Source organism: Microcaecilia unicolor, chromosome 2 (assembly GCF_901765095.1).
Source record: "Microcaecilia unicolor chromosome 2, aMicUni1.1, whole genome shotgun sequence".
In the NCBI taxonomy this organism is placed as follows: Eukaryota; Metazoa; Chordata; class Amphibia; order Gymnophiona; family Siphonopidae; genus Microcaecilia; species Microcaecilia unicolor.
This window is the reverse complement of record NC_044032.1, coordinates 404,488,979-404,499,537: the sequence shown is the minus strand read 5'-3', so window position 1 is coordinate 404,499,537 and position 10,559 is coordinate 404,488,979.

The following is a 10,559-nucleotide window of genomic DNA, read 5'->3' as shown; positions in this document are numbered from 1 at the left end:
TCCTCCTAGCCTAGCCCCCTTTACTCCCAATTGGTTAAGAAATTAGATTGGCTACCTTGCCTCAACCAATCATTACTTTTGAAATATCAGTTACATAGGTTCCAGACATCCTAAACTGACCTCTAACCTGGGGCCCCTCAAGCCAGACATTTGGTCTCCAGTCTCTTACATGTTATTATGATTGATTTCTCATATTCCTAGTACTAACTGCTAACTAAACTCTGGCATTCATTAAAGGGGTCAAAAGCCAATCTTACTTAATAGCATACATATCAGGTTATTACTTCCAGGAGGCCAGTCCTACACTTAGCTATAATTAATCAAGGAGAAGAGAGCTGACTAGTTCTGACCTTTTTCACCTATCAGCTCCATACACAGAACTAGCTAAGACCGCAGAAAACTCAAAACACATGTTGGCCCCCCCTTCACTGCAATCCTTGCTTAGAAAATACAGCAGAGAGTAACATTAGATTTAAAAAGGTATTCTACATTTAACTACACAGAATACACATATTCTAAAATAAGCATAATCAGTATTCCTTATAAGATATATCTAAACATCAGGAATATCTAGAATTATTTAGAATCTAACTAGCATTAAACTAATTCTTTTAAAACTACGGCATGTCTGGCTCAGGCTTTGTTCATTCATAATAGTTTACAGCTGTGCCAGCTAGCATTGGCAATTCACAAGGGACAGAGTTTCATTTCTCACTGACCTTTCCTAACCTTAGCTCGGCCAAGACTTTCAAATAATATGAACCATCTGGCATTCCTTTGCTCTGCTTGCAAGGTAAAAAGCTGATTTTGAAATAGGAATTCAAACACCACTTTTAAACCCCAGATTTTAACAGACTTAACACTTAATATGATTTCTTATATATAATTATTTCCATGGCTGCCTCAATATCATGCAATATTACCAGTTAGCTGCTATCCCACGGAGTCTATATAGCACGCCTGTAGATCCGTGCCAAAATCCAGACGGATTCTATAACAACGCACATAACCTAATTGGCTTAACAAGCTAATTAGCATTGATAACAGCACTTAACAAGCAATAATGAGCACTAATTGGCAATAATTAGAATTTATGTGCACAACTCGCTAAGCGTATTCTGTAATGAAGTGCGCCTAAGTTCTAATATGTGCAGTTCAAAAGGGGTGTGGCTATGGGCATTCCCAAATTTACGCACATAGTTTATTTATTTAGATTTTGCTCACACCTTTTTCAGTAGTAGCTCAAGGTGAGTTACATTCAGGTACACTGGGTATTTCTCTGTCCCAGGATGGCTCACAATCTAAGTTTGTACCTGAGGCAGTGGAGGGTTAAGTGATTTGCCCAAGATCACAAGGCGCAGCAGTGAGATTTGAACTGGCCACCTCTGGATTGCAAGACTGGTGCTCTAACCACTAGGCCACTCTTCCATAGAATATGGCCCGGCCTGGCCCGGTGTGGCACTTGGTCCAAGCATTACTATTCAGCGGAGGTAACTGGGTATCTCACACTGAATATTAGCACTTACCCAGTTAAGTGCTATTTAACTAGCCAGGAGCTCCAGCGTCTGGGTTCATCTAAGGAAATAACCATGGTTTACCACCATTTCTTCAGAGAATGCTAACCCAGAGTGCTACAAGGCAAGATATCTTTGGTCACTGTATCAGTTGTAACCTTTAGGTTGGGTTTAACGTGATCTGTATTTATTTCCTTTAGACAAAATCTGATGCAGGTGCTGAATGCTGAAAAACAGCCCTTGTTGGGTCCATGAGTTAAAGACTAGTTCCTATTTTGAAGGCAAACGGTGCTGGTTTTTTTTTTGGGGGGGGGGGTTCACTTAAAACAGGGTTTACACAAGGGCAAACCTTTGTAAGAAATCTATTTAAAGTCCTATAGTTTTCAGTGGTAGAAAAATGTATGTGTCACTTTAAAAATACATGTATAACCCCAGTGACGTTCCTAGGGTGGCTGACACCCGGGGCGGATCGACGATGTGCCCCCCCCCCCCCCGGGTGCAGCACACCCTCCCCCCCCCCCCCATCGAAACGACACCCCCTCCCCGGGTGCATTTTTACCTGCTGGGGGGTGCCGCTGGCTTCGTTCGTTCCATGCTCCCTCTGCCCCGGAACAGGAAGTAACCTGTTCCCGGGAAGAGGGAGCACGGAACGAGCGGAGCCGACAGGCGCGGGCACCCCCCCCCCCCCCAGCGGTGTGCACCCGGGGCAGACCGCACCCGCTGCCCCCCCCCCTAGGAATGCCACTGTATAACCCATTACCACTTAGAAGATAAGTTATCAAGATGCAGTAAAAGGCAAGCTTTTTTTCACACCACAACTTTGGGCTGATGCTCAGAATTCTGGTGCTATATGGAACAGCACTGCATAACAGTACACAAAAAAAACTTCCCAATGCTCAGTGTTAATAGCATGCAAATTATATGCGTGCTGATCAAGAGGGAGTAATGTGCCTGGTGCATGTGCACAAGAGTTTTGCGGTAAGCACAGCACTTGTGTGCATTCCCATTCAAACTCTGAAGTGCAGGCACACATCAGCGCTGTTCTTCTGCTCCTTAAATATAAGCTTTTCAAAAAGATATTTCACTTGAAAAGCTTATATTTAAGCACAGAAACAGGTGCCAATGTGTGCTTCCACTTTTGGTTTTGCTCGGACTCCCACAGGGGCGTAAAAGAACACATGGAGATGTCATCTTTAGCCAGGGATATGCATTTTTTTTATTTATTTTAATTTGCCCTGCATTACAGTTAAGTTTCAAGTTTAATAGAGATTGATATACTACCCTTGAGACAGCTTTCAGAGCTGTTTACATTGGTACATAACATGCATAAAATATTTTAACACACACAATTTCATTTTAGCACATTGTCAGGGCCTTACCTGGGCAAGAGCACAGATGGAAAAGCTAGACCCAGACCTTATTTGCTGCAACTGATAGAGATCCGACATTAAGAGTTACCCAATGTGGCTATCAGGGGGGTAACTGTCAGTGATATGGGCCCCCGGGATCAGACTGACAGTGATCTAGGCCTCTGGACAGTAAACGTCTTTGGGCCTCCTGGCTGCTGCCCACTGCCGCCTCCCACACACTACAGCCCCCTCTACCGCCGTAGCTGCTGTGTCCCTCCCACACACTACAGTCCCCCGAGCCTCAGTGGGCCCTTCCCGATCCTACCTTGAAGGGCCCTGGTGGTCTAGCAGCTTCTTTGGGGGCCTAAAAGAACCCCACTCTTTCCTACCCACTGCCGCTATTCTGCCCTGCACCACCGTGTTTTCAAAATGGGTGCCAAGACTTCCTGTCTAGTCTCACGGGTCTTGACAGTCATGCAAGACTGTCGCAGGGAGTCTCGGCAGCCATTTTTTAAATGTGGTGGCTCCAAGCAGAATAGCAGCAGTGGGCATGAAAGAGTGTTCTTTCCTGCCCCCACAAAGGCCACAAGACCACCAGGGCCCTTCAAGGTAGGACCGGGGAGGGCCCACTGAGGTTCATGGGGCTGTATTGTGTGGTGGTGGCGGAGGGGAGAGAGAAAGCCCCTAGGCCCCCTGGAGCCTCTGGGCCCTCGGGCACTGCCCAGTTGTCTGAATGGTCAGTCCGCCCCCGGTGGCTATGTTGTGCCCTCCTAATGGCTGCATAAGAGGTTTCACAGAAGAAAGGGTAAACAGCATACAAATATAAACAGGAACAGAAAAAAAGCAAACACTGGGCCTTCAGGATTGAGATAAATGTTTTCCTTTTATTCTGAAAATGACCCGACATGGGCCGTGTTTCAGAGTACAAACGCCTGTCTCAGGGGTCAGAAAGTTCCTTTAGGTATATTCATGGAAATATGAGATTAATCAAACAATCAGGATATATTTCCCAGAACGTGGTAATTATCCGTATAAGGTATGCTCTCCAGAATTGACACAATATTCCAAATGAGGTCTCACCAGAGCTTTATACAGAGACATCAACACCTCCTTTTTTCCTGCTGGCCATTCCTATCCCTATGTACCTAGGCATCCTTCTAGCTTTGCCTTTTCTACCTGTTTGGCCACCTTAAAATCATCACATACAATCACACCCAAGTCCTGCTCCTCTTTCGTGTAAAATAGTTCTTCGGCCCTAAATTGCACCATTCCCTTTGGTTTTGCAGCCCAAATGCATGACCCTGCAGTTTTTTGCTTTAAATCTTAACTGCCAAATTCTGGACCAAACCGTACTGGGTCCTTCATCATGTTATCCATACCATCAGGGGTGTCTACTGTATTGCAATTTTTTGCATTATGTGCAAACAGGCAAACTTTACCAGACAGCCCTTCAGCAATATCGCTTACAAAAATGTTTTTTAAAAAAACCAGCCCAAGAACCAAGCCTTAAGGAACACCACTGGTAACATCCCCTTGCTCAGAGTGAGCTCCATTTATCACTACCCTCTGTTGTCTTCCACTCAACCAATTCCTAACCCAGTCAGTCAGCATCACATTGGTTACCCTCCATTCTTCAGGTACTATGGACGACTTTAACGGCATGCCATCCAGTCCAGGTGATTTACTACTTTTTAATTTGTCGATTTGGCTCAGTACACCTTCAAGGTTCACTGAGATTTCTTTCACTTCCTCTTCATCATCACCTTTGAAAACCATTTCCAGTACAGGTAGATCTCTTATATAATCTTCCATAAAGACTGAAGCAAAAAATGTATTCAGTTTCTCCGCTATGGCCTTATCCTCCCTTTTGCTCCTTCATGATCTAACAGTCTGCTTACATCTTATCCTGGGCACCTGTAATAGCACTACCCTCAAAGTGAATTTTATCTCTTGCAAACCCTACAGACATTCAATTCAAAGTGCACACACATATATTATATATACTGTATAGAAAGATAGATATAAACCCCTAGACTCTAAATACAGCACAAATTAATTGGATAATGAGCCATTAACAAGAAATAATTGGCACCAATTAGAATTTGCATGTGCACCTGGCAGCACACTATTCTATAAAATCCCATAATGTGCAATCCAATTGAAGGAATTGCCCTGGAAGAGGCATGGATAGGTTAGGAGCATTCAAAGAAGTTAGGTGCAGTGTTAAAGATTATGGGGGATCCACGCCCAACTTTCATACCAGGATTTACATCAAGTTTCAGGTGGTATAAGTCTGACACCCAGAGTTGGGCATGGGAATCCGCTCTAAGCGCTATATGATAAAGAGCTCATGCCTTTTACAGAATAGTGCTTAGTGCCAATTTTTTATGGCACCAATCCTATCTCTCTCTCTCTCTCTCTTCCCATCTCTGTCTTTAAACCCACTGGTCCTATCATATTTCTATTTGTCTCTGACTCTCTTATTAGCTCTCCATCACCCACTCTCTCTACCTCACAGCCAACAATGTCCTCCCTTGCACTCCTTTCTGATCCACCTTTTTTCTAGTTTGCTCATAAGAACATAAGTGTTTGCCATACTGGGACAGACCAAAGGTCCATCAAGCCCAGCATCCTATTTCCAACAGTGGTCAATCCAGGTTACAAGTACCTGGCAAGATCCCATGATTATCCTAGAAATATTAATATCAATGATGGACTTTTCATTTAGGAAACTATCCAAACCTTTTTAAACCCTGCTAAGCTAACTGCTTTTACTACATTCTTTGACAACAAATTATAGAGTTTAATTACACATTGAGTAAAGAAATATTTTCTCTGATTTGTTTTAAATTTACTACTTTGTAGCTTCATTGCTTGCCCCCAGTCCTAGTATTTTTTAAAATAGTAAACAAGTGATCATGTGTACCCATTCCACTGCACTCAGTATTTTATAGACCTCTGTCATATCACCCCTCAGCCATCTTTTCTCCAAGCTGAAGAGCCCTAGCTGCTTTAGCCTTTCTTCATAGAGAAGTTGTCCCATCCCCTTTATCATTTTCATTGCCCTTCTCAGTACCTTTTCTAATTCCACTATATCTTTTTTTAGATACAGAGGCATTATAATGTCCTCATTTTTGTTTTCCATTCCTTTCCTAATAATACCTAACATTCTGTTCTCTATAATAGTCTCTACCATTTTGCTTGGCACCAATGTCAAGCTCATCATTCTAGAATTTCCCGGATCACCTCTGGAACCTTTTATAAAAATTGACATTGCATTGGCCACCCTCCAATCTTACGGTACCATTGTAAATTTTAAAGAAAATTTTACTTATTACTAACAGTAGTTCCACAAGTTCATTTTTCAATTCTATCAGTACTCTGGGATTTATATACATAAGTATTGCCATATTGAGACAGACTGAAGGTCCATCAAGCCCAGCATCCTGTTTCCAAAAGTGGCCAATCCAGGTTACAAGTACCTGGGAAGATCCCAAAACAGTACAATACATTTTATGCTGCTTGTCCTAGAAATAAGCAGTGAATTTTCCCCAAGTCCATTTTAATAATGGCTTATGGCCTGTTCTTTTAGGAAGCTATCCAAACCTTTTTTAAACCCTACTAAGCTAACTGCTTTTACTATATACTCTGGCAATGAATTCCAGAGTTTAATTACACGTTGAGGGAAGAAATATTTTCTCTGATTTGTTTTAAATTTACTACTTTGTAAAAAAGCGATTCACGTCTACCCAATCCACTCCACTCATTATTTTATAGACCTCTATCATTTCTCCCCTCAGCCATCTTTTCTCCAAGCTGAAGCAGAGGGTTTCAACTTATCAACGATGACACCTAGATCCCTTTCCTGGTTACTGACTCCTAATGTGTAACCTTGCATTACATAGCTGTAGTTCAGGTTCCTCTTTCCCACATGCATCACTTTGAACTTGCTCACATTAAATGTCATCTGCCATTTAGATTCCCAGTCTTTTAAGGTCCTTTTGTAATTTTTCACAATCCTCTTGTGATTTAATAACTTTGTGTCATCAGCAAATTTAATTACCTCACTAGTTACTCCCATCTCTTGATCATATATAAATATGGTAAAAAGCAATGGTCCCAGCACAGACCCCTTGGGAACCCCAATATCTACCCTTCTCCATTGAGAATACTGACCATTTAACCCTACTCTCGGTTTTCTATTCTTCTCTACCATTTTGCCCGGCACCAACATCAGGCTCTCCAGTCTATAATTTCCCGGATCACCTCTGGATCCTTTCTTTAAAAATCGGTGTTACATTGGCCACTCTCCAATCTTCCAGTACCATGCTTGATTTTAAAGATAAATTGCATATTACTAACAATAGTTCTGCAAGATCATTTTTCAATTCTATCAGGCAATTTGCTACTCTTCAATTTGTCAAATTGCGCCATTACATCCTACTACTACTACTACTACTTAACATTTCTAGAGCGCTACTAGGGTTACGCAGCGCTGTACAATTTAACAAAGAGAGACAGTCCCTGCTCAAAGAGCTTACAATCTAATAGACAAGGTTTATAGAGATTTCATTCAGTTTCTCTGACTCGTCAGCTTTGAATACCATTTCTGGCACCAGTATCTCTCCCAAATCTTCCTCGGTGAAGACCGAAGCAAAGAATTAATTTAATCTCTCTGCTATGGTTTTGTCTTCCCTGAATGCCCCTTTTACTCCTCGGTCATCTAGCGGTCCAACTGATTCTTTTGCCAGCTTCTTGATTTTAATATACTTAAAAAAGTTTTTACTATATGTTTTTGATTCCAACGCAATCTTTTTTTCAAACTCCCTCTCTGCCTACCTTATCAGCACTTTGCATTCATCCCACAATACTTTTTAGAATTGCTGTTTCTTATTGTTTTCAGTCAGATCCTTCTTCCATTTTCTGAAGGATTTTCTTTTAACTCTAATAGCTTCCTTCACCTCATTTTTTTAACCATGCCGGCTGTCATTTGGCCTTCCTTCCTTTTTTAATAAACTGACCTGGGCTTCCAGGATGGTATTTTTGAACAGCATCCAAACCTGGTGTAAATTTCTGACCTTTGCAGCTGCTCCTCTTGGCTTTTTTTCACTATTCTTCTCATTTTATCGTGAAAATAAATAGACCAATTAAAACCGGCCAAATGCTCGTCATCGCCGGTTTTCTTTTTTCCATTATCAGCTGAAGCCGGCCATCTCGTAAGCACGCCCATGTCCCGCCTTCACTACCCTGCCGACACGCCCCCTTGAAGTTTAGCCGCCTCTGCGACGGAATGCCGGCGAGTGTGTCCAAAAATCGGCTTTTTGATTATACCGATTTGGCCGGTTTTAGGAGATGGCCAGCCATCTCCCGATTTGTGTCGGAAGATGGCCGGCTATCACTTTCGAAAATAAGCTGGCTGGTCTACTATGGTCTCTATTGCAGCCTTGCTATCGGGATACCTTATCTTCTCTGTTTTGGTGATATCTTTGAAAGATACCTTCTTCTGAACCATGCAATTTTGAACAAGTGTCAGCCCCCCCAGTTTCTAGTTTAAAAGCTGCTCTATCTCCTTTTTAAATGCTGATGCCAGCAGCCTGGTCCCACCCTGGTTATGGTGGAACCCATCATTCCAGAATAGGCTTCCCTTCCTCATCTGTTGCCTAGTTCCTTACAAACTTAAGACCCTCTTCCTTGCACCATCGCCTCATCCACACATTGAGACTCGAAGCTCTGCCTGTCTCTTGGGCCCTGTGCGTGGAAACAGAAGCACTTTTGAAAATGCTACCCTAGAGGTTCTGGATTTGAGCTTTCTACCTCAGAGCCTAAATTTGGCTTCCAGAACCTCTCTCCCACATTTTCCTATATAATTGGCACCTACATGTACCATGACAGCAGGCTCCTCCCCAGCACTATCTAAAATCTTATCTAGGTTACAGTGAGGTCTGTCACCTTCACACCAGGTAAGCAAGTGACCAGGCCATCCTCTTGTCCACCAGCCACACAGCTATCTACATGCCTAATAATCAAATCACCAATTATAACATCCATTTTAACCCTTCCCTCCTGGGCAGAAGCTCCTGAGACACATCCTCAGTGTGAGAGGATATTGCATCCCTTGGTGGGCTGGTCCTGGCTACAAGATTACTTCCAACTTCACTAGGGTGTTTCTCTCCTTTTAGAAGATCTCCCTCCTCCAAGGAAGCACAGGGGCTATCAGACTGGAGGTGGGACTTCTGTAAAACATCCCTGTAGGCCTCCTCTATGTACCTCTCTGTCTCCCTTAACTCCTCCAAGTCTGCTACTCTAGCATCAAGAGAACGGACTTATTCTCTGAAAGCTAGGAGCTCTTTGCATTGAGCACACATATATAACCTCTCACCATCTGGGAGACAATCACACATGTGACATTCAGTGCAAAAGACTGGATAGCACCCCTCTTGCTGCTGGACTGTTGTCTGCATCTTAGTATTATAGAGTTGTTTAATTAAAACTTCTTAAGGTACTAGGGATATCACATGAATATAGAGAGGCTTAAGACTATATGGTATAATATGTAATTTAGTGTTTATTTCTCAGAAACTAATTAAATGTAATTAAAAATCTACTGGAAAATCTCCTCTTTTTGTCTTAATTAGAATAATTGACATTAATTTGTTAATGAGCCACTAACAATCAGTTATTGATGTTAATTGGCACTAATTAGGACTTAAGCTTGGCTCTGCATATGCCTTACTCTATAACTGTGTATGTAAATTGTCTCTTGCACAAATCAAAAGGGAGCATGGACAGGGAGGGGCATGCGGACGAGGGGCATTCCCAAAATGTAGGCGCAATGTTATACAATAGGGTCATTTACATCCCCAACTGTCTATAGTTGTGTGCCAGCATTTATACCAGGTTTCAGCAGGCGTAAGTCCTCACACCCAAATTTGAGCGTAGGAATCTGCGATAAGTGCTATTCTATAAAGGTTGCTTAGCGCTGTGACCTTTATAGAACTGGCGCTTAGCACAGATCTTAACAGTACCTAAATTTGGGCACCATGTGCTGAATCTGGCCCAATATTCTTAGAAACATCTGTGTTTTTGATCTGAGCAAATATGACACAGAACATGATTTATTCAAACATATATATTGGCTGAATGTGCTTAAATCTAAAAAAAAAAAAACATCAACAACACATTCAAAGAATCATGGAAGACTTTATACAATTTTGGAGAAAAGACCTCAGTTAGCCCCAGATAACAGGCTCACAAGTATGTAATTAGAGCCAGCCTAAGGAACACATAAAAACTAAAAAAAAAAAAGAAGTTCTCCCTATATTTAAAAAAATCAACATATATTAATACCACTGTTATACTTTTTAAACTTTTTTTAACATCTTTTTTTGAACTTTTTAAAAACTTTTCTTTAAATATAGAAAACCAAAAAATACTTAGTTTGCTTCAAAAAGCCGTATGGGAGTACTCTGAAATATCATGTTCTCCTCAAAGATGAAAACAGACAGCATTGGCAGTCAGCAATCTTCAGGTGTCAAAGTTAAATACGCTCACAGAAAGCAATCTTGAAGACCCAACAGAGGCCGTTTCACCTTAGCTGCATCAGGGGAATCGACTGCATCACTTCACAAAGACTTAAAACTTGCATAGTACTGCCAAATAGCGTTCAAAGATGGCTCATGATTTGCCAGGGTTATGG